At 40.9% G+C, this 24366-nt stretch overlaps 1 long non-coding RNA gene across 1 annotated transcript in view; it reads left to right on the forward strand.

The window, feature by feature from the left end:
* Positions 1-24366, forward strand: part of LOC132538682 (uncharacterized) — a 56619-nt gene that overhangs the window by 432 nt on the left and 31821 nt on the right. The window lies entirely within an intron of this gene.

Raw genomic sequence — 24366 nt, forward strand, 5'->3', positions numbered from 1 at the left:
CACAGTGACCTCATAAGTCAGTCTAGGGAAGACAGATAAAGTATATTTCTCATACGTCTTTAATACCAACAGTTTAGAAACCGTACTTAGAGAACAACTGATGAAAGATGTTGATGGACTAAAACTCATTCATATGTTTACCTTCAAGTTTCTGGATCTTTCACATTCACTACTTTATATATATCCTTGTGCAAAATGTGAGAATGGATAATGCCTAAGGTTTTTTAGGTGATAAAAGGAAAGCTGTTAGTATCATTTCTGACATTATAGAAATTATCTTGGGGACCAGAAGATAGAACATCCTGTAGAGGGCATGGCTTACTGTGCACAAGTATCTGAATTCAAACTCCTGAACCACATAGAAGCACCATAGATGCACAAGAGGGATCTCCACCGATGGTTGAGTGGTTTTGGGTTATCTCTCTCTCATACTTTTTGTCTCTCTTTTTCTCATTATCTGAAATAAAAGAGAGAAAATATTGGTCTGGGAGCAGCAGCGGAAATATACACACACAAGATGCTAGTGCCACTGGGGAAAAAATTTTTTTTTTTTTGAATTGGGCATCATGTGACCCAAACTTAGCAAAACTAAAGACTTATAGGATCTATTCTTTATGTGTCCTTTATGTAGTTATCCTCATGATAACATCGTGTGTACTACAAATGATGTAATAGTAAGGATATTGACTTTAAATGAATCTAAATACTTTAGTCAGAAGCCGCCGTTAAACTGGACTGGCAGGGCTGTGTGGTGATGTACCCGCTTGACTGCACACATGAGTGTGCAAAGACCCAGGTTCAAGCCCACAGTCCCCACCTCCAGGGTGGAATCTTCATGAGTGGTGAAGCAGTGTTGCTGATAACTCTCTTGCTCTCTATCTCTCCATTCAATCTCAAAGTATTTCTATCAGAAACAAACTGGACTGCTATTTGCCTTTAGTCACTAGAGCCTCCCCCTCTGCTGTCTACTCAATCACATCTGTTCTCCCTGTTAACCGAATACTCCTCACAAAAAGGAGGTGGATGAATAAAAGTGGGGGGTGGGAAGTAGACCTCAGGAATAGACAGGGGCAAGAGGAGATGTTTACGCTAACAGTTCAGAGACTGAAACGGACATGAAAGACTCATTAGCTTCCAAAGCACAGTGGCCACAAATTCACAAAGTCTCTTCAGCTCAGAAAAATGCAAATTTTCTCGGTTCATGTGCAAAGATTTCAAAAACATGGGATTGGATATAATTATTCTTTTTGATGAGATCCACACAATTTACATCTGCCTGACAAATATTTTGGCCCATTAAAATTTATCTCTTCCTTGCCTACAAATTTGTCTATTCTTCAAGGGATTATTGGTTATTGGTTATTTGCCAAGACTAAGTACTGAAGATACAAAAAATAAACACAAGGCTAAATAAGGAGCCAGGGATTTAATATTCTCACAGCATTTAGCACGTATATTATCTATAATCTGGAGTTTAATAAAATAAAGACATGCGAAATTTGGTAACCTTTTAAAAATAATTGATTGATTGGTTGATTGGATAGAGACAGAGATAAATTGGCAGAGATTGGGACATTACCTTCAGTATAAGCTAGCAATCATAAGGATTCCCCTACTCTCCAAAGGGAGGCTTTGCCTTCCTACTCTGCCACTTGAGGAAGATTGGCCCTGAAATGAGTGCCTCCTAGAATATTCACAGATGTAACCTCAGACTGCCAAGGACTCAGAAGTTATACAGGCTTCTACACTAAATGTGAATATGTATGGGCCCTGGGTCAGATTGATGGGGTAAAAAGTTAACTGCATTTATATATTTTCTTCAAGTGTTATTCTCTGCCTGCTTTCTAGTTTTATTCTCAACTTCGACACTATCTTCCCAGACAATATTTATAGCTCACCTGCTTATTGACTAACAAGCTCAGGTAAATACTACTAAATTCATTAGCCCCCTAGGAACATACCTAAAGTAAACTTGCCACTTCTACCATAAGGTCCCTATTTTATTCCTACTTTTGAGTTCCTACTTATTAAACTTTTTTTCCCCTGCTTTCCATCTTACTACCTTTCAGCCACCAAGTTGCAGATGCTGCTGTGATTCCATCCTTACTTCTCTGGACAGATGACCTCACCAATGCTTCCTGGAACCTCACTTTTCCAAAGCTGCACTAGGAAAAGATAGAAATAAGATAAGCGTATAAATCAACCTGCCAAAGTCCCTGTCCAGTGGAGAAGCAATTACAGAGGCCAGAAATCACCACCTACACCTGCATCCTAAAAAGAACTTTAGTCCATGTTCCCAGAGGGGTAAACTATAGAATAAACTAAATAAGATGACCAGAGGGATCTGAACCCAAGTTCAATCAGGACCTTAAGCATCTGTCACCAAGAATCTTATTTTTATGCTATCACTGAAAGGGAAGCAAGTCTGGAAAACCCCAGGGCAAGCCAGGCTCCATTTCTCTTATATGAGTTAGTAAAACTTTGTGGGCTTAGAGGTAGGTTTGGAAGGCCATCATTTTCTCCATGCTTATCTCCCTATCTTCATTACATGTAGTTTACGTCAAACTTGAGAGCTTTTGTTGTCCCTCAAGTTAACCATGAATTTATCATTGCACGCTCTTCATAGATACTGCTTTTATGGTTGAAATGTCTCTTCTTTTTACTTGGTTCTCCCTTCTTTCCTTTTTCCAAACATATCACTCCTGGAAATATGACTTTTCTGGCCCCTCTGAGCCACATAAAAATGGTAAATTTCTATCGTCTAGCCTCTTTCTTTTTAATTTACTTCTATAATATTTGTCATACTACTAGGTATTTTAAAATATTTTCTAATGTTCATATACTACTTTGCGGGATGGTCTTATTTTTGTTACCTTGGTTTTTATTTGCTATATCTACCTTTCTTTGACTTAAAAATCCCTATTATATCCTTAAAATACTCTTCTTTTTCCTCACTGTGTTTCAAAATGCAACCACTCACTATAGATGGGAATGTTGAGAGGAAGACTCAGGCCAGAGAGTGAAATTTAAGATTGGCTTTATAAAGGGAAAGCTTAAGTCCATGACAAGGTCAAGACAACTTGGGAGGAAGATATGGTTAAATGTCAAGAGAACTGAAGTTAGACTTTTAGGGTCATTTAGACTCTGGTGGAAGATAGAGGTCTAACTCTGATATGACTGGTTTGAACATTAAGATGTCATGAAGATTTCTGGTGAATGTGCCCCTGACTAAGACCTTTAATCTGTTATATGCTTATCTCAGCTGCAAGTCACAAGAGATTCTCAAACTCTACCATAAGTCTCTATCTTCTTCAGCAAATCTGTCCTTGTTCAGTGTCATTACTTCAGCTCAATTACTGAGTCCATAAACAAGGGGAAGGGACTTGCTGTAGAGTCCTTTTCTATTTTTCTTCTCCATAGACTATAAAGTTTCAACTGTGATAGAATTTTGAAGAATTATGGAAGTATACAGCTGGAATGGTTTATTTGTTATAATCAAGCAAGGTAAGGAAAAAAGAAATATATTTTGGTGGTCTGGGAGATGGTGCAGTGGATAAAGCATTGGGCTCTCAAGTGTGAGGTCTTGAGTTCAATCCCTGGCAGCATGTGTCCCAGAGTGATGTCTGTTTTTTTCCCTCTCTCTTCCTATCTTTCTCATTTCTTTATAAAAAATAAAAGTAAATATATTTTGCACTGAAGTTAGAACTAATCTTGTAGAAAAATGACAACAGAGGAGTGTGTTTCTGGGTTCAGGGAAGAGCAACCTTGAATTTCATGCATAGTTGAGGAACTAAAGAAACTTCAATGTGACTCAAACAGAAGGAGCAAGAGTGTGCTGCATAAGGATATGGAGAGGGGAGGATAATCAATTCCTTGGGAAAGTGGTAGGATGTTGTGATGCAGCATACCAGTTGACCACAGTAAGTTGGGCACAGCTGACATAGGCATGGCGACAGAGCATACAGTGATCTGCGCAAAAGCACAATGAACTGTGGATGGATCCTGTCTATGCAAATTTACAAAACATTGTGGGTGGGCTGAGTAGACTTAAAAGCACAGCCAGCTAGAAGTCAACTCTCTTTGGCTGCTGCTTCTTCTCCTGGTCAGATGCATCTAGGCTGAGACTGTTTGTGGTGACTGCTATCACTGCTTCTCCTGGGAACTGAACACATGTTCCTAAGCTAGCTGGTAAACTCTAAGACTCCTTTACAGCCATGAATAATCTGTGCTTCAGCTGATAATTGTTTATCTCATGGGACTGAACTTTTGATAACTACACATGGACTTTATGGACCTAGTGTATTGTAAACTCCTGCTGATAATTACTTTTTTTTTATCATGGATTTTTTTTATTGGGGAATTAATGTTTTACATTCAACAGTAAGTACAATAGTTTGTACATGCATAAAATTCCCCAGACCCCCATATAACAATACAACCCCCACTAGGTCCTCTGAATCCTTCTTGGACCTGTATTTTCCCCACCCACCCACCCCAGAGTCTTTTACTTTGGTGTGATATGCCAATTCTATTTCAGGTTCTACTTGTGTTTTCTTTTCTGATCTTGTTTTTCAACTTCTGCCTGAGAGTGAGATCATCCCATATTCATCCTTCTGTTTCTGACTTATTTCACTCAACATGATTTTTTCAAGGTCCAGACAAGATCGGCTGAAAACGGTGAAGTCACCATTTTTTAAAGCTGAGTAGTACTCCATTGTGTATATAGACCACAACTTGCTCAGCCACTCATCTGTTGTTGGACACCTGGGTTGCTTCCAGGTTTGGGCTATTACAAATTGTGCTGCCAAGAACATATGTGTACACAGATCTTTTTGGATGGATATGTTGGATTCCTTAGGATATATCCCCAGGAGAGGAATTGCAGGGTCATAGGGTAGGTCCATTTCTAGCCTTCTGAGAGTTCTCCAGACTGTTCTCCACAGAGGCTGGACCAATTGACATTCCCACCAGCAGTGTAGGAGGGTTCCTTTGACCCCACAACCTCTCCAGCATTTGCTGCTGTTACCTTTTCTGATGTATGACATTCTTACAGGAGTGAAGTGGTATCTCGTTGTTGTCTTTATTTGCATTTCTCCGACAATCAGAGACTTGGAGCATTTTTTCATGTGTTTCTCGGCCTTTTGGATCTCTTCTGTGGTGAATATTCTGTCCATGTCAATTACTTATTTTGCAGTACCTAAAATATATGTCCCATACCTTTTTACTGCCCTAATAAAACCTTGATTCATTTAAACCTATTTTAAGCTGTCCCTCAGCTGAATCTATTATGTGCCGTAGCCAAAGCCCCTTTTAAGTTTTAGTTACAACAGTAGGATATGTTGAAGAATCTAGTCTTAAATGAGAAAGAGGATTGGTAGAACATTCCAAGTTGCAGAAGTACCAAAATTAAAAGAAGTTAAAGTTGTTGGGCACCTGGTTTCTAAGTGTCATCTGCTATATTCCTGCCTTTAGGTTCCCGATCATTAAACTGTTATATATATATATAGCCTCCAGGGTTATTGCTGGGGCTTGGTGCCTGCACTATGAATCCACTGCTCTTGGCAGCCATTTTCTCCATTTTGTTGTTGTTGTTGCATAGGACAGAGAGAAATCAAGAGAGGAGAGAAGACAGATGCCTGCAGATTTGCTTCACCCCGTGTGCTTTTGTGTGACATTTGGAATGTGACTTATAGTTGGCCGTACACTCTCCAGAATGCTATCAGAAACATGTCACCGGGACATTTCTCTAGTCACTTCTTTATATTTGCAGAAATATATAGCCAACCTAGTTGAATGCTAAGGATATTGTCATCTTCACAAAAGAAGATTGAAAATTAAATCATCAGGATCAATAGCTGCTCAGGTTAAAGATGACTAACATAGATAAAGAGTAAAATCCCAGTATAAAGTAGTGGTTAGTTCCTATATCCACTCTGAGCCTTGGGCAGTTGACTTCTGTCTCTGCCAGCTGGTCTTGTTTGTCAGTGTGCTTTGAATAAATACATTTTTGCTTTTTCCTTATCTTTGCCTACTGTGTATTTTTTTCATCAACCCATGTCATTATCCTCATCCTCATCATCCTGGTGGAAGGAAATAGGAGCCAGTTCATATCTTGGTATGATTGCCTGACTTACTGGCACTGGAAAGTAAGATCTTTTTACTCAGATCTACTGAAGTGCTATCATCTTGAGTCTAGCACCAAACAATCACAGAGATGATAAATGGGGCAACATTCCCATGATCTTGGGTATAGAGCAATGACCATTTCCTGGTGAAACTACAAAGGCCAACCAAGAACTGAGATAATACCTGACTAGTGAGTCCAGATATCACCATTGAATCAATAGTACTTGGAGACTATAGATTTTTTTTTTTTTGGTATGGACATGAAGTATTTGTGATTTACAGTTATTGAAAGACAGGATTTCTAGTTTTCTCTCCAGGACTCAACCTTGAAGATACTACTATAATCAAGCAAGAAGAACTGAAAAATTATTGATAAAAATTATACTTAATACCTGCTACTGTTGTGATAGGAACTTTCATTTGCTTCTATTATTGTTTAAAAAAAAGGACTTTAATGTCCATTTATTAGTGATAAGAAGGGACTAATGGTTTAATCTTTAAACACTTGTCTTTGAGACAAAAACTTTAGCCAGCTTCTATCAGTTAAGGGAACTCTAGCATACTCTTTCTTTCTTTATTCTTATTTATAAAATGGAAATATTGACAAGACCATAGGATGAGAGGGGTAAAATTCTACACTATCCCCTTCCTTGATAGCTTTCCTATTCTTTGTATCTGATGAAATAATTTCTACTTAGACTTAGATACCCTACTTACCTACCTCTTATTACACATCCCTCAGTCATTCCAAAGCTAACCTTGTCAGACAAAGTAAGTACTATAAAAGCTGAATAAAGGCAAGAGCCTGGCATATTTTAATGATGACTTTTTAGTCACTACCAGGCCACCCATCACTTGGGGCCCTAGTCAGGATGTCCTGGGATTCCCACACAGACATGATGGGCAAAGACCTCTAGAGTACTCGTTTTTGCATATCCTGCACTGAGAAGGAATTCTCAGAATTACAAAATGAACTTTTCAGTATATTAGTGACTCTGAAGACCTGAAGCCCAGTAACTGTTGTTATTTAACTTACAAAGGGGTTTGTGGGGGCTGTAGCAGCATGCAAAAGGATGCAAAAACAGTGGGGAGCTGGAAACTGGTTTAAATAATACTAGGCTTATTAGGGTGAAACAGGTAAAAGGCAAAATAAGCAATTCTCATCAAGGGTTAAGAGTATGCTAGGTCCACAATGTCTGAGTATAGTTATCAAAAGTTTATTCCCATAAGATAAACAGTTATCAGCTCTGGTAAAGGTTGCTCATGGCTGTAGAGAGGTCTAAAAGCTTACCTGCTAGCAGAGTCACATGTGTTCAGTTCCCGGGAAAAGCAGCCATAGCAGATACCTGGAGCATCTCTGTCGAGATGCTTCTGACAAGGAGAAGCAGCAGCAGCCAAAGAGAGCGACCTGCTCAAAGTCCCATGCTTTATACCTTCCCTTCTCTGTGTCCCACCTCTCTCTCTGTCTCTGTCTCTCTCACTCTTTTTTACTAGAACACTGCTCAGCTCTTGTTTATGGTGGTGCTGATGATTGAACTTGGGACCTTAAAGCCTTAAGCATGGAAGAATTTTTATTTTTAAATTTTATTTATTTTCCCTTTTGTTGCCCTTGTTTTTTTTTTTTTTTTTTTTTTGTACTTATTATAGTTGTTATTGATGTCATCATTGTTAGGACAGACAGAAATGGAGACAGGAGGGGAAGACAGAGGGGGAGAGAAAGACACCTGCAGACCTGCTTCCCCTGCAGGTGGGGAGCCAGGGACTCAAACTGGGATCCTTCATTATGCCACTGTGCTTCACACCACGTGCACTTAACCTGCTGTGCTACCGTCTGACTCCCCATGGAAGGCTTTTTACATAACCATTATGCTATCTCCCCAGGCACAATGCACTCTCCCTCACATATTACCTTTAGTGACTTCTCTGGGGGTCTAGTATCCTTCTGGAAGCCTACTCACGTCTTAGGCCTCTCTCATATGGCTAGTTGTCTCCTGGAAGCAGTGGGCTGGGCCACTGGTTTATGGCAGAATCATTTTACAATCTCTGTTTCCTTCCAGATCTAGACAGGGTATTTATTCATCTGTGGCATCCTTCCCCTTTCTCTGTTGGTCTTTATCTTCTTGTAATTAGTGATTTTTTAAATTTATTTCCCTCCAAAATTACATTTATGGGACTTCTTTTACTGGGTAATATTGTCTAGCTTACCTGATTAGACCCTAACTTCTTCTTCTTCTAGCGTTTGCCCTTCTTCCATAGCCAGTCAACAGCGTCAGGTTGAGCTGCTTGTTGCTGGCTTTGAAAGTGACTGGGATCCATGTGGATTCAGTCGGCTAGGAAGGATCATCAGTTTGCCCAATGAATGGGTACTCAAGGGATGCACCACCGGAAGGTCGATCCAATGCATCCCAGACCCTAACTGATAGAGCATGGTAGGGAAAACTCTGTATTTGTAACAGGTGACCTTAGTGTTGTCAAATTATCAGGGCACTCTTGTTTCTATTAATATAGCAATCACTAATTAGAGGCTACAATCTACCAGAAGCTACCATAAAACTGACATAGTGATTAATTGAATGAAAACGAGTCTTTATTGCACCTGGTAATTGTTCCTTCAGTCCATGTTGCTTCCCTTGATGGCCTAGCTCACATGAATCTTCTACTTCCAATTCTGGCTGTAGCTTCTTCTCCTTCTGTTAAAGCCTTGGAGAGAAAGGGGGCGGGAGGAAGGGGGAAAAGAGAGAGAGAGAGAGAGAGAGATTACATTTGTGACTGTTTCATTAATTTAAAGCTTGAGTATCTCCTACCCTTGCTGCCCATGATTGATTAATTCAACTTTATGTAGTGTTTTGTAACTCTCACCAGTGAAGGTGACTGTGTCCAATCATAGACCATGTAGAGGTTCCTGAGAACTGTAGTTTCTCTGTATCTAGTTGCATATTTTAATTCTTTAGGACTGTTAGGGACTGTTCTGAAGGACAGGAAGCCTGGAAGCTTGGGGTCCCAAGTAGCCAAGACATAGTTACTTTGTGACCACATATCACGTTTCTCCATACCAGTGGGGAAGAAATAAAAGGTAGCACCAGGAAATGGTAAGATGGGATTTTGAGTGCACAAAGGATGCATATTTTACATGGTGGAAGGAGTTTTAGAAAGGTAACTACATCTGGAGGAATAGTAACCCAATAGGACAGACAGGTGCTCTCAGTGGACCAATGAGAAGCTGGCTCCAGGTGTGATGAGGACTGAGGATTTAAGAGAAGACAGGACATATGGGTTAGCCTTTTCTCTCCCTCATGGCCCTCATGGCCTCTGTCCCCATGAACTTCATTGTCACTGAAGATTGCTTTTGCAAGACTTTGACCTCACATCTTTGTAATAATAATAATAATAAAGTTTGTTTACCTCATATTTATAATAAAAAGTTTGTGACCTGATCACAAAGTCACTTGTAATTCTTTCCAACATAGCACCATGACTAAAAGCTTCCATGAGCAAACTGGTGGCCCTGGGACTTTCCATGGACCTAACCTGTTTCCCCCACAATCAGACCATGAAGCACAGGTAACAGCATGGTAGTGACCTGTAACATCTCTAACAAAGCATACAAGTCAAAAGGACCCCCGGCTCCTTTGTAGCTTACTAATTCTGCATTGAAAAATTAATCTCACCTCTGTGAAACTTAGCTTTTTTTTTTTTTTTTTTGGTGATAGGAAGTTGTTCATCTCATGGGTTTGAAGTGTGCTGATTAACTTTTCTCATAGCTATGAGGGTACTTTGTAAACTTCTAAATAGATGTGGAACTTGATGTTCTTCCTTATTTGCCATCTTTTATTTATCTTTTTATGAACTTGTTTCTCATCTTCACAAATTGACTACAACTTCATAAGAATGTAGCACTAGATATCTGCTTTTATTCCTTTGTAAAGCCTCCCAGTGACTTACTCATTATGAATACTCAGTGTGTAATGGGGAATCAATAAGTATGGGTTGGTAGTCTTTCTGGTAGTGTTTCCTCACACATGTAATTGCTACATTTTCAGATGTATCCCAGAGAAAGCAAGTTACTATGTAATCCACATAGAGGAGATCTGAAAATTAGAAACATCCTAAGGAACAAGTATTTTAAATTATTATTATTTTTTAATATTTATTTATTTCCTTTTGTTGACCTTGTTTTATTTTTATAGTTATTGATGTTGTCATTGTTGGATAGGACAGAGAGAAATGGAGAGAGGAGGGGAACACAGAGGGGGAGAGAAAGATAGACACCTGCAGACCTGCTTCACTGCTCGTGAGGTGACCCCCCCCCCCCCCGCAGTTGGGGAGCCAGGTGCTCGACTGGGAACCCTGACATTGGTCCTTGTGTTTTGCACCACTTGCGCTTAACCTGCTGTGCTACTGCCTGACTCCTAGGAACAAGTCTTAACATTTGTGACTACTGTGACATAATATAGGACATAATGAAAGGAGAATCATTATTTTTTTTTTCAGCCATTGGAAAGATAGCTTTCAGTGATTGACCCTCAAAGATTGATAATATCCCCTCTCTCCACCCTGATTTGGTCGACAAGAATAAGTGAAGAATCTCTCCTTGGGCAGTTATAACAGAAGGCATTAGCAAAACATATTTGCATTTCAAGGAATGTCTTACCTCCTGTGGTTCCAGATTTTTCTAATTGTTGTAATTAAAATAAAAAGGGCAGTATCAAAAAAAAAAAGAAGAAGAAGAAAGGAAGAAAGGCAGGGCTATTTTAGTGGTAGAAACAGAAAGTAGACTCAAGAATTGGACTCTGAGCAAAATTAGAAAGAACAACATGGAGTCACTAGTTTTATTACAAGGAAGCAATTCTTTGGCTATGAAGGAGAGGGGGATGTAGAAAAGAGAGGATCCAGCCACTAAGATGATTCTCTCTCTCTCTCTCCCCAAGATGAAGAGCCTATTAACTGAACCAGAGATCATCAATACCAAACCAGGCTGCAAAGACTCTCATGTATTATTTATAATCTTACAAGAGCAGTAGATCTTAAATGATATGTAGGTGATATATTCAATACTTTTTATTCAACTTTTAAGTAATCCCTTTGCTGTGTCTACATAATTTCATGATACATATCCCATTTGGGAATTGCTTTGATTAGGTGCCAGGCATGAGAGATTTAACTAATGTTGCAACCATGATCCTAAAAAGGCCGCTTAAAAGACACTGGTAACTTTTGCATGCCAGGCATGAGAGATTTAACTAATGTTGCAACCATGATCCTAAAAAGGCCGCTTAAAAGACACTGGTAACTTTTGCATACATAGTCATTTGAGTTGTGCTTGACTTCTCGTGTCTGTTTTTATGGGTCTTATATGTCTTCGTGTGAGGGCACATGTATCCTTAGATGCTTTCTGCAGACTCTTTCCAAGTCAGTGGCATCCCTACATTCAATGACTGCTGAGTCATGTCCTTAAGGAATTCACAGTCTTCCCTCAGTGGCAACTTGATTCTCTTCTTAACCAGAGAAAATCCAGTGGGGATAAAGTGTTAGAATTTTTTTTTTGCTATCTTTTATATTCTTTTAGTTTAATTCTGGGCTAGGTCTCACACAAATTTCTGGAATGAAGGGGAAAGTGAGGGCAATTTTAACCTTGTCTTCTTTAGTGCCAATGATTTCATAAAATTACTTTCCCCTTGTAGATAGCAGAAACCAATATTTATAACTCAAGAGAGCTTACAAAGCACGAGGTTTATTTCCAGACTTATTATGAACATAAGCAGCTATGCTTAAAAATAGGCTAGCCAAGATTTGAAGAGAAATTAATTGCTTCAGAAATATATTATTTTCCACAACCCTGTATCTAAGTGCATCTTACTGGCTATCAGCAAACTTATCTATTTAAGACTTGAAAAGGGGGTCAGGCAGTAGTGTAGCGGGTTAAGCACATATAGCATGAAGCACAAGGATCAGAGTAAGGATCCCGGTTCAAGCCCCCAGCTCCCCATCTGCAGGGGAGTCACTTCACAGGCGGTGAAGCAGGTCTGCAGGTGTCTATCTTTCTCTCCCCCTCTCTGTCTTCCCCTTCTCTCTCCATTTCTCTCTGTCCTATCCAACAACAATGGCAACAACAACAACAACAATAATAACCACAACAATGATAAAACAATAAGGGCAACAAAAAGGGGGAAAACAGCCTCCAGGAACAGTGGATTTGTGGTGCAGACACCGAGCCCCAGCAATAACCCTGTAGGCAAAAAAAAAGAAAAAAATAGAAAAAAGAAAAATTAATCATTTCCCAGTTACTGAGAAATCTTAATATTTCAGCCTATCTTTCATTTTAATAAAGACTGTATGCCTACTTTTATTTCCTACCAACAAACACCCTTTTAAAATTTTTATTTATTTATTTTCTATTAGATAGAGACAGAGAAATTGAGAGGGGAGGAGGAGATAGAGAAGGAGAGAGACTGAGAGACACTTGCAGCCTTGTTTCGCCACCAGTGAAGCTTCCCCTCATAGGTGGGGACCGGTGGCTTGAAGCCGGGCCCTTGTGTAATATAATGTGTGCACTTAATAAGGTGCAGCACCACCTGGCCCAACACCCCCTTCCTCAGGTTAAAACAAAAATCATTGCTTTGTCTTGTGAAAAGGGGATTGTTCCTTTAAGTATATAAGAATAAACTACTCTGTTAACTTTTGGATTATAAAATGTATTATGTTACTTGGAATAATTGTTCAACTATGCATGTTTAGTTTAATAATGTCATGGTTTAAGTACTTTGAGGTAAATGTACATGGATTTGACTGGATTTCCAATATGAGTGAGATACTGGAAATGGTGTCCTGCAATAGTCTTTTACTATCACTTGTGCAAATGAAAAAGGTTTATTTGTATTCATTGCCCAAAACAGGAACAGAGATCTCCTTCTTTCTTTAATCATTCCATACCCCTGCCTTTTTAAATATTGAGGCAGTTTGATTATCTCAAATGATTGATCAGATACTTATCTCACACGACATTGCTCTTGACTCTTTGTTCTTGACCCTATTCCAGCTAAAGAGGTAAGGGCAGTTCTAAATGATGGACAGGTATCTCCAATTTACCCCTAAGTATATTAACCCCTCCACACTCCCCTTTTTTCCCCTAGAATCATTTAGTATTTCCTAAATATAGTTTTATTTATTTGAGATAGAGACAGGGAGCAATTGAGAAAGAAGAAGACATATATATAGAAAGAGAGTGGGAGAGAGACACCAGCAGTAATGTTTCACAGTTAATAAAGTATCCCCTTAACCCTGTACAAATAGGGTCAGGGGCTTGAAGCCAGGTCATTGCTCACTGTAAAGTGCTCGACCAACTATGCAACCCCTTCGGTCTGACCCCTTCGGTCATCAACTTGATGTTTAAGCTTAATTTTATGTTGGAAATACAATTAAAAAGTGAATAATAAACATTTCATACCAGTAGTTACTTTCCTTATTTGGTATTAATTTGTTTGATTAGTTAATCCTAAATAGCTAACTTCTTTTGCCATTAAATTATGATTAATAGTGGCCTACAAGATTGTAATATTACAGGATATAATTCCACACTGCTTGCCCCAAAGTTCTATGTCTCACTCTCCCACCTCCCAAAGATACCCATCATAGTTCTCACAAAGTCTTACAATTTGGCTTCTCCACTCACTCTCTCTCTCCCTTCTCTCTCTCTCTTTAAAATTTTTCTTCTTTTGCAAGTTCATGTGTATCAATCAGTTTGCTAGATTCCGCATAAGAGTGAAACCATGCAGCAATCGTCTTTCATCTCTTAACTTATTTCTTCCTAAAGGTATAATTACCTCCTGTCCCATCCACCTTGTTTCAAAGGATGCATCATTACCAGTTTTGTTTACAAAGTAGCATTCTGTGGTGTATGTATTCCTGTCCCATCCACCTTGTTTCAAAGGGTGCATCATTACTAGTTTTGATTACAAAGTAGCGTTCTGTGGTGTGTGTATTCCAAAACTTCTTTAGCCAGGCATCTGTTAATGGACTAGATATCTAGGCTGCTTCCACTCTTTGGCTATTGTGAATAATTTAGTTGTAAACACAGTACATATGTGCTTTTGAATTAGTGTTTGTAAGTCCTTTGGATAAATGCCTAAGAGTAATATTGCTGGATCATATGGTAATTCCATTATTATTTGTTTAGGGTCTCTCCATTCCGTCTTGCAAAGGGGCTGCACTAGTTTTCATTCCCATAAGCAGTGTATCTGAGTTCCTTCTTGCCCATAATCTAGCTAACACCTGTTATTTCCTGTTTTGCTCATGTAGCTCATGTTCCAGGTGTAAAGGAGAACCTTAGCGTAGGTTTAATCTTCATTCCTTTAATGAAAAGTGAAGTAGAAGAAGAAATACAGTGCAGTGATTTCCTTTTGTGGTTTCCAGATTTGATTCCTTTTTAGTGATGGTATAAAAGTGAAACTTTCTGGTGACAGACATTTTGGGTCCTGATAGAATTGGTGTCCAGAGCCCTTGGTCCTCTTCCCCTCTCTTTGCGTCTCTTTGCAGGTATGAACCAAAATTATTTGGGGGGTGCAGAAGGGAGGAGTCCTGGCCTCTGTAATTGCTTCTCTGCTGGACATCGATGTTGGCAGTTTGATCCATATCCACAGCCTGTTTCTTTCTTTCCCTAGTGGGGTAGGGCTGTGGAGTGGCAAGGTTCTAGGATGTTTTGGTGAGGTCATCTGGCCAGGGAAGGCAGGATGGAATCATAGCAGCATCTGTAACTTGCTGGCTGAAATGTTTAATAAATAGGAATGGGAGAGTAGGGATAGAGAAAATGAGAACAGGGGTCCTGGGGTGGAGTAAATCTAGGAAGCTTATTTTTGGTATGTTCACAGGGGCCCATGACTTTAGTAATCTTTGCCTGAGTTTGATAGTTAACATTTTGTCTGGGAGGATAGTGCCAGAGGTGAGAATAAAACTTGAAAGCCAGATTAGGGTTAAGAGTAGCTCCCAAACTTGAAATATATATAACTTTTAACCACATTGATCTGACTGGGAGCCCTTATATTTAGCACAAGAGCCTGTAAAACCTCTGAATCCTTGTCAGTCTGAGCTCATGGTCCATGGTCACAATTGGTGACATTCTAGGCTGCTCTCATTACAGAACCGGTCTTCCTGGAGTAGCAGAGTAGAATGACCCAGCCTCCCTGTGAAGAGTGGGGTGGTCTTTACCCTGGCTACTTTATAGAGAGGGGAAGGTCCTGAGAAGCCCACAAAAGGACTTATGATGCCATTTCTGATGGAAGTGACCAGTGACAATCTTCCACTTTTAAATACTCTAAAACACAAGGTCCAAAAAGAACCTTTTCAATTTTTTACAACATGTGGGGATTGGGGGCTTGAACCTTGGTCATTGCCTACTGCAATGTGTGTGCTCTACCAGGTGAACTCTGCCACCCACCTCCAACCAAAAGCTTGTGCAGATTCATCCTCCTCTTCCCCATTTTATTTCACAATCATTAGCTGCAAAACACTTAAAACGGAGCCATAGGAATCAGTGCACAAATCATTTCTTCTGTCTTTTGCAGACGGCAGAGTTAATTTCTTCATTCTGGATTTCACAGGGAACTTTTGCTGGCTGTGGGGCAGGCAGCTCTGATTCCAAGGTTCCCTTGCTCTGCAGTCTTTGAAGGCTTCTGGTTGCTATGGAAACAAGGCCTCCGTGTCTCCTTCAGGAATGAATGCTTAGGCCCCCAGAAGATGGGTCAGGACTAGTTTCTGCTTTCTTATTTCTCCCAACTTTCCATGCTCCAGGCAAATCATAAGGCCCCACTTCTCTGGAAGACACTGTCCATACTTCTTTGATCCCATGCCCCTTAAATTGTTTTACTTAAGCTTCTCATCTTACTTCAAGTTCAAGATCTTGTCTTTTTTTTTTTTTTTTTCCTTTTACTCTCCACAGTGAGATGTGATCACACTCACTTTTGAACTCCAGCAATGTGTTGATCTTCAGGGATCTTTATTCTGCCTGGAATTAATCACTATTTATGTATAAAACCACTGTGCATTTTGAGCAAAGGGGCTGTATTTGTTTTTTATTATTTGATAAGATAAAGAGAAATTGAGAAGGAAGGGGAAAGATAGGGAGAGAGATAGAGACACACCTGCAGAACTGCTTCACCACCCTTGAAGGAGGTTTAAACCCAGGTCCTTGTGCCTGGTGATGTGTGTGCTCAAGCCAGCTCCAGAAACTGTGTCCTTCTCATTCTGTTATTCCTTCTCTTTCTTATTTATTTATTTATATTTATATATTTTTATTTGCTTCTTTCTCCCTTTTGTTGCCCTTGTTGTTTTATTGTTGTAGTTATTATTATTGTTGTTGTTATTGATGTCATCATTGTTGGATAGGACAGAGAGAAATGGAGAGAGGAGGGGAAGGCAAAGAGGGGGAGAGAGAGACACCTGCAGACCTGCTTCACCACCTGTGAAGTGATTTCCCTCAGGTGGAAGCGAGGGGCTCAAACCGGGATCCTTATACCTGTCCTTGTGCTTCTCATCATGTGCGCTTAACCTGCTGCGCTACCACCTGACCCCCCCTTCCTTCTCTCTCTAGCAAAACTTTGCACATATATAAATCAATGGGAAGATTCTAAGGTCTCGATGTGAAGTAGCGGAGGCTAGTTTTCTCTCTGGGACTATGCTCTAGAGCAAGATGATGGAGGTAGAAAACATAGAAGTTATTTATTTATTTATTCTTTTATTTGATAGGTCAGAGAATTTGAGAGGTGATGAGGGATAGAGTGAGAGAGGAAGACACCAGAAGCACTGCTTCAATGAAACTGCCCCCCCTGCTGGTGGGGTCCAAGGATTTGAGCCTGTGTCCTTGTGCAGAGTAACACGTGTGCTCTATCAGGTGTGCCACTGCTTGGTCTCCTAGAATCTGTTTTTGCTTGGAGTAGTTGGTGACCAAAGATGTGAACTTTGAACAGAGACAAGATAAAGACATTTGCATTCTTTAAATCTTTGTTTACTGAGCAGAGACAGCCAGGAATTGAGAGGGAAGGGGGAGGTAGAAAGGGAGAGAGACAGAGAGACACCTGCAGCCCTGCTTCACCACTTGTGAATCTTCTTCCCCCCTGCAGGTGGGGACCGGGGGGCTTGAACCCAGGTCCTTGTGCATTGTGACATGTGTGCTTAACCAGGTGCACTACCACCAGGTTCCCGACACTTGCATTTTGGTCCAAGGAGGGAACTAAGTTTATTTTTGTTCCTATAGAGATAACATACAGTCCAGATGAAGCTATGAATGGAAAGGATGGGTCATTTTAGACTGAGATTTTGTGGGAACTACATGAATTATGGAAAGTAGGATCAAAATGGCTTCTTCTTCTAGCATTTGCCCTTTTTCCGTAGCCAGTCAACAGGTCAGGTTGAAAGCTGTCAGGAGCTGCTTGTTGCCGGCTTTGAAAGTGACTGGGATCCATGTGGATTCAGTCGGCTAGGAAGGATCGTCAATTTCCCCAATGAATGGGTACTCACGGGATGCACCACGAGAAGGTCGATCCAATGCATCCTATCAAAATGGCTAAGTTGGGTCAACTGTTGAAGTTAGAACTGGGTGCTTCAAAGTCAGAACTCTTCCTCAAGACAATAGGAAGGAGGCGGGGTTTTCATTACTTCTCTCTTGGTAAACACATCCACTATACTGATATCAGATGTATGTAGTATTTTTTTCATTCTACATCATCAGGATGTTTGTAATCAACTTGCCTTCTACCTATAGCAGCCCAGCTGGTCCTCAGAATTGTAGCGTCAGACTCCACAATGATGGTTTTGTGGTTTCCTTCATCAGAACCACCTGAAAGGATTTGCAGAAGTCTGAATCTCCATGAAACTAATCATTTTCTTCTCTGAATTCACCAACCTACTGATCCCTATTTCTTCGTTTATGAGATGATGATGGATCTAGTCTTTCTTTCTTTCTCTCTTTCTTTCCTTCTTTCTCTCGCTCTTTTTCTTTTTTATCGATTTAATAATGATTGACAAGACCATAAGATAAGAGAGGTGTAATTCCACACAATTCCCACCACCAGAGTTCCGTATCCCATCTCCTCCACTGGAAGCTTTCCTATTCTTTTCTTTTCTTTTCTTTTCTTTTCTTTTCTTTCTTTCTTTTTTTCTTTTTGCCTCCAGGGTTATTGCTGGGGCTTGGATCCTGTACTACCAACCTACTGGCAGCCATTTTTTCAATTTTATTTATTCTTGTTTTGGATAGGACACATAGAAATTGAGAGGAGAGAGGAAGATGGAGAGGAGGAGAGACAGACAGACACCTGCAGACCTGCTTCACTGCTTGTGGAGGTGGGAAGCCTGGGGCTTGAACCAGGATCTGAAGTTGTAAAGCATGAGGCATGACAAAAGATAAATAAATATGTGAGTTCCTCTCAACAGACACTGAAATGGAATCGGAAAAGATAGAGGCTGCAAGGTGTAAAAATGTCTAAGAACCAGGAACTGTGCCCAAGCTGAAATAGTTTTTAAGAGATGCAACAGAGAGTCGGGCGGTAGCACAGCGGGTTAAGCACGTGTGGCACAAAGCACAAGGACCGGCGACAGGATCCCGGTTCGAGCCCCCGGCTCCCCACCTGCAGGGGAGTCGCTTCACAGGTGGTGAAGCAGGTCTGCAGGTGTCTTTCTCTCCCCCTCTGTCTTCTCTTCCTCTCTCCATTTCTCTCTGTTCTATCCAACAACAATGACATCAATAACAACAGCTACAATAAAAACAACAAGGGCAACAAAAGGGAACAAATAAATATAATAATAAAAAAAAGATGCAACATACCATGTCCAGCAGAGAAGCAATTACAGAAGCCAGACCTTCCACCTTCACCATCCCATAATGATTCTGGGTCTATGCTCCCAGAGGGATAAAGAATAGGAAAGCTTCCAGGTGCAAGGGGTTAAACACGCATAGTATGAAGCACGGGGACCCCTCAAGGATCCTGGTTCAAGGCCCTGGTCAGGACTCGAACCAGGATCTTTACGCAGTCTTTGTGCTTTGTGACACCTGAGCTTAACCCACTGCGCTACTGCCCCCCCCCCCCCTTTATCAAGTAAAAGGAAAGATACAGAAAAAAATAAATCACTGCTGGGAGTAGTGGTTTTATTGCATAGGCACCAAGCCCTAGCAATAAACCTAATGGCAATAATAATTTAAAAATAATTTTGCTTTGCACTCAGCTAAAGTCGGCGTCCACTGCTTCAGAGGAAGCTCAGTACTATATTATTCCCCCACCCCATCTTGTCTCTCTCTCTCTTACAATATATATATAAAAGTTACAAAATAAACAAGTAAATAGGGGAGTCGGGCTGTAGCGCAGCGGGTTAAGCGCAGGTGGCGCAAAGCACAAGGACCGGCATAAGGATCCCGGTTCGAACCCCGGCTCCCCACCTGCAGGGGAGTCGCTTCACAGGCGGTGAAGCACGTCTGCAGGTGTCTATCTTTCTCTCCCCCTCTCTGTCTTCCCCTCCTCTCTCCGTTTCTCTCTGTCCTATCCAACAACGACGACAACAACAATAATAACTACAACAATAAAAAAACAGCAAGGACAGCAAAAGGGAATAAATAAAATAAAAAATAAATATTAAAAAAAAATTTAAAAAAATAAACAAGTAAATAAACAGTCATGTGCCTTCTGACTTAGAAGGCTTAGAAAGCAGCTCTAGGAGAAGAGGCTTGTTTTAGACCACTCACACAGTCCCTGGGCTGTGAGCAAAAGAGTCCCTATTTCTCAATTTCCTCATCTCTAGCACTGTTGTCTAAATAGCTTGCATTTTTGGTCACTTCTTCTGAGTCGACTGTTGTAATCTGCCACCGACTTCGGACCCCACCTCTTCCTTCTGTTAATGCTTGCCATTTGTCAGCTTTTTTTTGTTGTTGTCGTTTTTTTTTTTTTTTTTTTTTTTTTAAAGAAGCTATATCTGCTTATTTACTTTATTATGAGAGAGAATGAGCTAGGAAAGAGAAACCAGACCAGAGCTCTATTCAGATCTAACATAAAGAGATGCCGGGGAGGGGGATGGTGCACCTGGTTGAGCGCATGTATTATAAGGCCCCAGGTTTAAGCCTCCAGTCCCTACCTGTAGGGGGAAAGTTTCACAGGTGGTGAAGCAGGGCTGCAGGTGTCTCTCTTTCTTTTTCCCTATCATCCCCTTCCCTCTTGATTTCTGGCTGTCTTTATCCAACAAATAAAGATAATTGAGAGAAAGAGAGAGAGAGAGAGAGAGGGAGAGAGAGAGAGGAAGAGAGAGAGAGAGAGAGAGAGAGAGAGATGCCAGGGACTGAAGCTGGAGCTTCTGGCATATCAAGGCATCTGTAAAATGCACATCTAACAGGTTGACCAATCCCCTCACCCCCCACCCCTCCAGCTCAGCCTTTTAAAATAAATGTGGATCCCATCCATTTTTGGTTGAAGAGAATGATCTCCTCTCTCTTGAAAGTGACATTGTTACCAATCAATTGTGATTTATAACCTTTTTCCAGGCAAGGCTGCCCCTAAAGCAGCTTGGTAGATTCTTTACTGAAACCCCATAAAATGGTCTTTTCAAGATTCCTTTGCTGTTACAGGGAGAATGAAGCCAGAACACTACTCAGCTCTGGCAGATGGTGGTGCCTGGGATTGAACCTGGGACCTCTGGGACTTGATTGCTGAACTACCATTACTGCTATCTCTCAAGTCTTCCTATAGCATTAACTACTTAATAAATTGTTATTTCTAGACTTTCACTGCTTTGGCTTGACTTTTTGAAGTAGAAAGATCAAGAAAAACACCCAACATTTAAACATCTTTCAAAGTGGTGTGTATATTATTAATGAGGACTTGAACCTAGGTTGCCGTGGGCAAAGCGAGCCCACTATTAGTGATATTTTTCTTTTCTTTCCAGTTGATAAACAAGTACATTTCTTTCTTTTTCTCTTATTTTTAAGTTTGTCTGTTTATTTTTGCCACCAGGGTTGTCACTGGGACTTGGTGCTCACACTACTACGAATCCACCACTCCTGATGGCCAGTGTTTCCGTTTTAATTTTTCTTTCTATTTTCTTTTTTTGACATTTTTTTCTTTTATTTATTTTCCCTTTTGTTGCCCTTGTAGTTTTTATTGTTGTTTTAGTTGCTAATGTTGTCGTTGTTAGATAGGACAGAGAGAAATGGAGAGAGGAGGGGAAGGCAGAGAGGGGGAGAGAAAGAGAGACACCTGCAGACCTGCTTCACTACCTGTGAAGCGACTCCCTTGCAGGTGGGGAGCCGGGGGCTTGAACCGGGATGCTTATGCCTGTCTGCGCTTTGCTCCAAGTGCGCTTAACCGGCTGTGCTACCGCCTGACTCCCGTATTTTCTTAATTGACAGAATAGAAATTGAGAGGGGAAGAGGAGGAGGGGGAGGGGGAGGGGGAGGGGAGGAGACGGAGGGGGAGGGGAAAAGGGGGAGGAGGGGAGCGGGAGGGGGAGGAGGAGGAGGAGGAGGAGGAGGAGGAGGAAGAAAGGGAGAGAAAGGGAGAAAGAAAGCAAGAGCGACACCTGTAGACCAGTCATGAAGCACCCCCCACCCCACTGCAGGTAGGGAGTGGGGAGCCCAAACTGGAGTCTTTGAACATGGTAGCATGTGTGCTTAACTAGGTACAGCAATGTCAAGCTCTCTACATCTTTAGAAAATAAAATAAAATTGGCTTTAGGGGGCTGGGCAGTAGCGCAGCGGGTTAAGCGCACATGGCACAAAGCGCAAGGACCAGCCTAAGGATCCCGGTTTGAGTCCCCGGCTCCCCACCTGCAGGGGGTTCGCTTCACAAGAGGTGAATCAGGTCTGAAGGTGTCTACCTTTTTCTCCTCCTCATTGTCTTCCCCTCCTCTCTGTATTTCTCTCTGTCCTATCCAGCAACAACAGCTATAACAATAACAACAATCACAACAAGGGCAACAAAATGGGAAAAAATAGGCTCCAGGAGCAGTGGATTCGTGATGCTGGCACCGAGCCCCAGAGATAATCCTGGAGACAGAAAAAAAAAAAAAAAAAGGCATTACATGATCACTGCTACAGAAGAGATTCCAGCAGCATTAGAAAGCAGAACCATTCAGTTCTGTTATTAGCTAACGGCAGTGGGTTGCTTGGCCAGTGGGAGTATCTTTCTGATCCTATGTCCTCTGTACAAGCCACTAGGCCAACTGACTTGAAGGTCCTCTGACTACTTATAAAATAGGTCAGTTCTTATTAATGGTGAAGGCTTTTACCTCAGGTCATAATTAGATCTTTAAATATCTTGCATAAAGATGGGAGAGGGACCACTTAAATCTGACCGTGAGAGAGGAAGAAAGGATGAAAGTCAGCTGTGGGCATACACAGGCAGGGACGCTCCTTGCTACTTTCTCCCTGGGAAGATTTTATTTATAGCCATACCTTCCAGTGAAAGTTTGTCCTGTCTCAACATCTACATCACTGCCAAGCTACGAAGATCTGGATACAGCTCCAAGCCTTTACTTTCTATTTTTGCAACAAAATCTGTGCCTTGCTGCCTGTTTACATTATGCTCATCCTATCTGGCTCAATAAATGCTGTGAATCAGAATGAGGGATGGAGAGAGAAAAAGAGAGAGAAGGGGGTAGGTATAGGAAGACTGGAGAACCTTGAGAAACTCACTGTCTCGGAAGGATTTCTGCAGATGTTTTCCTGAAGAGACAAGAAGATTTGTCAGAATTTCAGCCCTGTGCTCTGACATGAATTTTTTTCCATAGGTGTTTGAGTCTGCTTTCTCTAAGTAACATGGAATTTTCATTAAAAGGAAAAATGGTAGATCTATACAGGCAGGGGATTATTTCCTGTGACTTTCACTATAACTTCAAATTTGAAAAAAGACTTCGGGGGAGTCAGGCGGTAGTGCAGCAGGTTAAGCACAGGTGGCATGAAGTGCAAGGACTGGAGTAGGGATCCCGGTTCAAGCCCCTGGCCCCCTACCTGCAGGGGAGTCGCTTCACAGGCAGTAAAGCAGGCCTGCAGGTGTCTATCTTTCTCTCCCCCTCTCTGTCTTCTTCTTCTCTCTCCATTTCTCTCTGTCCTATCTAACAACGACGACATGAATACCACCAACAACAATAAAACAACAAGGGCAACAAAGGGAACAAATAAATAAATATTTTTTTAAAAGATTTCGGATTTGTGCTAGAAATATGTTCTGGTTCTCTCTCTCTTCCTTTTCCTCTCTCTTCCTCTCATAAATAAATAAATGAAAAAATAAATAAATTTTTTAAAAAGGAGTTCACTTTGATGATCACAGATGAGTTTTACTTTCATTTAGGAATTGGAGCTCTGATCTATAGGAATTTGTGATTTGAGGGAAGTGGAAAGTTAGTCTTCTCTGGCCTCAGTAATCACCTTTTTTTTTTTTTTTTTTCCTGTGCATCTATCCTTTTGAGTACAGGTAAGTGTCAAGTGACAGTGGTTAAAAGAAAAAAAGAGAATGAGTTAGGTAGTGATTTTTTACTGTTGAATAGGCGTATTCCTTACTGTAGATAATTTAGTTGTGACTACGTATGGGGTTCTGGGGCATCAAAGTAGCGAGTTGGCAAAAACTACCTATTGCATTATATTATTTCAGGTGAATTAATTAACATGAAAGCTAGCTAGCTAGATCCCAGCTCTGGCATATTGTAGTCCAAAGGTAAGGAGAACTGTAGAGTCTGTGACTTCAGATATCTAAGTCTGGGGCTCAAACATGCTGAAATATACCCCTGGTCCCATTCCCATTTACGGTTAGTGTATATTCATACAGTAGTCCAGAAAAAGACATATGTGCTTGTATATGTACTTGTGCATATGTCAAAGCCAGTTTCTGGGAATCAGTAGGCAGGAAACCAGGACCAGTTATTCTTGTCCTCAGATTTATCTAAATATAATCTCTTTCCTCATCATCTGGTGTGAAATCCCAATCTTTCCTTTGACATTCCATGTTGGTGCATGATGGCATGTATTTCAAAATTTTAAATAGTCGGTGCCTGTTAATTCTCTCCAGCCCAAGTGTGATCTTCCCAGGTTCATGGAGTCCCCATCCTGAGTTTAATTGAGAAGAAATGCTACTCAGGGTTAGCTTTTATTTCTCCAACGCCTCTCTTACTAGATGACTCCTTTTCTCTCCCTTCTGCTACTGCTTAGTGCAGTTCTTGAACTCCCCTGCCCTAATGAACTCCTAACCAATCCAGAGACCTGCTAGTGACTAAATGTTT

The sequence above is a fragment of the Erinaceus europaeus genome, chromosome 5, assembly GCF_950295315.1.
Source record: "Erinaceus europaeus chromosome 5, mEriEur2.1, whole genome shotgun sequence".
Lineage (NCBI taxonomy): Eukaryota > Metazoa > Chordata > Mammalia > Eulipotyphla > Erinaceidae > Erinaceus > Erinaceus europaeus.